The following is a 4,980-nucleotide window of genomic DNA, read 5'->3' on the forward strand; positions in this document are numbered from 1 at the left end:
CATAATTGCTCCAATTCACTGGACTCTGGCTGGGCTTCTTGCATAAAAAATAATAACAGAAGGCAATTAAACACATGAACAGACTGAGTAAAATTGCAGTGTGTTAACCCTGAAAGAGAGCACACCTAAATGCCACTCTCGTGATTGTACTATTTCAGAATATGTCTGCTCTCAAAAAATGTTGCAGATGTACGTCTTGAAGGAAATCTGGCTGCATTTCATGAACATATATAAATTGTCTATGTATAAATTCCAACAACACATTCATGAAATTGAAGCAGCTTTTCATTCTTCTCCTCCCAATTAAGATATTTTTCCTTTTGTATTATTCTTGATTATTGTTCACCAAGTAAACCCAACAGAGATTTTGCCATTTTTTGAAGTGAACATATCAAGATTTTATTGTCATATAATAAAACAAAATATGAAACTTAGAACTGGATCACTTGACCCTTTCTCTTTTTATCTCCTCCCAGTTCAAAATGCTTGCACCTCTTAATAGCCAGCTTTCTCTTAGGTCTGCAGTTGGGCTCAATGCATTTGAGACTCAGCACAATCTTCTTGGTAGTTTTAGCCTTTTTTGGGGGGGTGGGGGGATTGGCTTAGTCTGCCCATCATAGCCACTCTGCTTCCTGCCATAACACCGCTTTCCCTGTGCATACAGAGGATCCTTTCCCTTCTTGTCCTGTGTTGCTTTGTGGGGTTGATGCTTGCCACACTTCTTACAGAAAGTTTGGCGAGTTTTAGGAATGTTCACCATGTTTATGAGAGCACTATTGGCAGGGAAAGCTTGCCATTTTCAATTACAACATAAACAACCCACGTGGCTTTAAAGCCAGGAAAATAACTTGCTCATGTATATTTTAACAACAGAGTCCCTGAACTCTAGTTGGTTGTATGAAAGAGGCTTAGTTCCTTGAAGGCTCAGAGGGACAGGGACCAGGCCCAAGTATTGTTGGGAAACTGGGCAGAAGCCAGACAGAACCATGTTTTCCAATGTATCCACAAACCCTACTTCTGTGTACCCCAGACCAGGTAGCTCTGTGCATATTCACTTCCAGACTCCCTTCAAACTTGTTTCTCTTAAAATGTAATTTTGGCCCAGCTGGTGTGACCTATGAACCAGGAGGTCATGGTTGGATTCTCAGTCAGGGCACAAGCCCCAGTTGTGTGCTTGGTCCCCAGTATAGGAGAGGGAGCATGCAGGAGGCAGTTGATCTGTGATCACTGATCTCTCTCTCTCTCTCCCCCTCTCTCTTCCTCTCTGAAATCAATAAAAATATATTTAAAAATGTAAGTTTGGTGACTAAATTTCTTACTTTTCCTGTACATCTATCTCTAAAACGGGAGTAAAGGTAAATGGAATATATTTCCAATCTTCCACTTACGGAGATACAAAAGTAAAATACACTTATAGTTGCCCACTATTGGTCTACTTCATATGGGTTTCCTTTTATAAAACTGTTTTACTGGCCCGGCTGGTATGGTTTAGTGGTTGAGCTTTGACCTATGAACCAAGAGGTCACGGTTTGATTCTTGGTCAGGGCATATGCCTGGGTTGTGGGCTCAATCTCCAGTATGGGGTGTGCAAGAGGCAGCCAATCAATGATTCTCTCTCATTATTGATGTTTCTATCTCTTTCTCCTCTCCCTTCCTCTCTGAAATCAATAAAAAATATATTTAAAAATAATAAGAAAATAAAACTGTTTTATTAAACTGGTATATAATGTCAACAGATCAGTAAAGATCTTAAAACACATATTTTACTTGGATCATTTGTAGAGTAATCATGTGCTTCAATGTGACTATCAAGATTGAAATAAATCTAGCCTTAAAAAAATTAGAATATTCTCTAATGGTTATATTTTTCTTTCCAGATATTTTCTATTTCTAGACAACATATACAGAAATTAAGTGGTAAGAACAGTAAAGAAGTAATGAGTTATTCTACATTTGGATTTTTTTCTCCTTTTAAAAGAGAGTATTGTTTCAGAGAAGAACTATGATCACCTAGAATTTGAACAACTGCTATAAATAGATGATCCAGAGCTACTTCTTTTGCCAAGGTAATGTGATTTCTCTTTTTCCCCTGGGCTAGTTTCATCCCAATTCTTTACTTTTTCTTTTTGGTAAAAGTAATTCTTCTTATTGTGGGAACTCCTTCCTTTCTCCCTCCCCAGCCATCTTGGTGGCTGCTCTTGGTTGGGGGCTGTCTCCCACTTAAGGCAGGGAGATGGTGGCAGCAAAAAAGACAAAAAAGTCATGGGAGTTGATCAACTCTAGGCTCCAACTTGTTATGAAAAGTGGAAAGTATGTGCTAGCAGACTCTGAAGATGATCAGACAAAGTGAACCTGGTCATCCTCACCAACAATGTCCAGTCTTGAGGAAATCTGAAACAGAGTACTATGCCAGGTTGCCAAGACCGGTGTCCATCACTACAGTGGTAAAGAGATTGTATTGGGCACAGCGTGTGGGAAATACTACAGAGTATGCACACTGATTATCATTGATCCAGGTGATTCTGATTTCATTAGAAGCATGCCAGAATAGACTGGTGTAAAGTAAATCATGCAAAATTTTTTCTTTAATAAAACTGGCCAGAGCTTGGTTTAAAAAAAAGAAAAAAGTAGATTTTCTTATTCAGGCACTAAAACCCTCAGTTGTTTTTATGAACTATCATAGACTTGATTTATGGAAATAATTCAAAAGATTGTATTAATATTTTTGATAGGGTAATGGGGAATGTTGCTCAGATATATGATGACAAATATTTTATTGATTTTTAAAAATAATTTTTTTTATTTTTCATTTACAGTTGACATACAATAGTATGTTAGTTTCAGGTGTCCACCCCAGACATTATAAAAAAAGTGATCATCCAGCCCAGCCCGTGTGGCTAAGTGGGTGAGCTTTGTCATGGTTTGATTCCCGGTCAGGGCACATGCCTAGGTTGCAGGCCCAATCCCCAGCAGGGGCGTGCATGAGGCAGCCAATGATGATTCTCTCTCATCATTGTTTCCATCTATCTCTCCCTCTAAACTGTAAGTTTAGACTAAAAAGTCTAAACTATATGTTTTGGTTTTCTTAATGAGGATCCAAAATTAGATTAAACACCTCTGACTCCTTTAATACCACTGCTTCCTTTTTCTTTTCTCCCCCAAATCACCATCATACCCCATTTCATATCTATTTAACATTTATGATATGCCAAGAACTGCATAAAAGACAAAATTTCTTCCTTTGAAATAGGAACTTAAAGTATCACCTTATGTTTATTGTGGGTGTTTGGGGAGCATTGCAGTTAAGTATTAGTAGGAAATACAGGAGCTGGTATCCACCCGAGTAGGGAACATTTTATGCATATATTACACAAGCTGCTTGTGAACAAAATGGTGAGCAAGGGCCTTTCCTCCCACTGTCTGCAGTGCTGAACTTGAATTTGGTAAAACATTGGCAAAAATGGGAATCAGGTGTGGGTGGTGGGTGGGTGGGTGTGGGTGTGACAGGACCATGGCAAACAGATCAGACATCCGATGTTCAAGAGAGGGAAAGAAAAAAAAAAAACCTTCTTAGCTGGCCTAGTACTGCCAACTGGGCCTTAGAGTTGATGGTACTTATAGATAGGCCACAATGTTCTCCTGTTGAGTATATTAGTAAACAACCTCTTAGAGCACCAATATTTCATAAGGTCACCTTGTGCTCGTGGTTAAGTGAAACAAAAACAAGACCACTTTTGCAACTGCATCCGAGCTCAACAAAAAACAAGGTCACTGTGAAATCGTAAAAATAATCAAATGATTTCCTAGCAGAGTAACTTCTGGTTCTTTACCAATTGCAGCCTTAGCCCCACTTCATTCCTCCAGTCTTCTAGATAAAAATAATTAAGATTCCTCATCATAGAATTGCTCTTACTTCCCAACAGCACCCGATCCATGGCAAATACCTGTTTTTTAGAACCCTCCCTAAAAATGTCTAACACAAACCAAATGCCCATAGAAAGTTCCTTCTAACTCTTTTTTTAAAAAATATTTTTTTATTTATTTCAGAGAGGAATAGAGAGGAAGAAATAGAAACATCAATGATGAGAGAGAATCATTGATCAGCTGCCTCCTGCATGACCCCTACTGGGGATGGATCCTGAAACTGGGGCATGTGCCCTGACCTGGGAATTGAACCAGGATGCTTTAATCCACTGGCCGACCCTCTATCCATTGAGCCAAACCAGCTATGGCCCTTCTAACTCTTTTTTAATGAGATGTCCCATAGTTTCTACATGGTGTGTGGTCTCCATGGCTGCAGTGAGTCCAGCCTAAACCCACATTTGTCTGACTTACAGATGTGTTACGGGTGGTCTGTGGCTGCAGTGCATCACCAATAGGCAGACCCAGTCTTAGAATTTCTATGTATTTTCTTTTCAAAATGAAACCACTGAGCTTGTTTTTTTAAATGAAGGTTCTTAGGCTCAATCCTGGGTGAGGCCCAGGATCTGCATTTTAACAAGCTCTCCAGGTGATTCTTATGTGCATGAAGGAGTGTAAAAATGTTCTGATATGTTTTCCACGTGTGCTGAAGAAGTCTGTCCAAGTAAAGCCAGAATGAGACTGAGCACTTTACCCCAAATCTGTACACATATCTTTGGGAGAAAACTTCCCAAACCTGCCAAGCTTAAAAATAGTTTTATATGCACACCCATCCTCATTATTCTCAGATTCCAAATTTGTCAATTCGCCTATTCACTAAAATTTGTAACCCCCAAAGTCACTATCGGTGGTGCCTGCTGGCCATTTGCAGTCATGCGCAGAGCCTCAAAAATTTTGAGTCACCTGATGTTCTCGTTCCCAGCTGAGGTAAAAAAGAAGGCATCTTTCATTCTTGTTTGAGCTTTCACACTGTGATAGCCAGAGGATGGAACCGGCATGGGGAAGTGCAAAACGTTCCTGCAAGTCACATAATTCTTTTATAAATCTTTCTCTTTCCTT

General features: G+C 39.4%; 2 pseudogenes; one reads left to right on the forward strand and one right to left on the reverse strand.

Annotated features, from left to right (window-relative positions):
• Positions 1–431: 431 nt before the first annotated feature.
• Positions 432–760, reverse strand: LOC114231569 (60S ribosomal protein L36a-like; annotated as a pseudogene).
• Positions 761–2,233: 1,473 nt separating this feature from the next.
• LOC103290633 (60S ribosomal protein L30-like) lies at positions 2,234–2,566 on the forward strand (annotated as a pseudogene).
• The last annotated feature ends 2,414 nt before the right edge of the window (positions 2,567–4,980 follow it).

Source organism: Eptesicus fuscus, chromosome 6 (genome assembly GCF_027574615.1).
Source record: "Eptesicus fuscus isolate TK198812 chromosome 6, DD_ASM_mEF_20220401, whole genome shotgun sequence".
Taxonomy (NCBI): domain Eukaryota; kingdom Metazoa; phylum Chordata; class Mammalia; order Chiroptera; family Vespertilionidae; genus Eptesicus; species Eptesicus fuscus.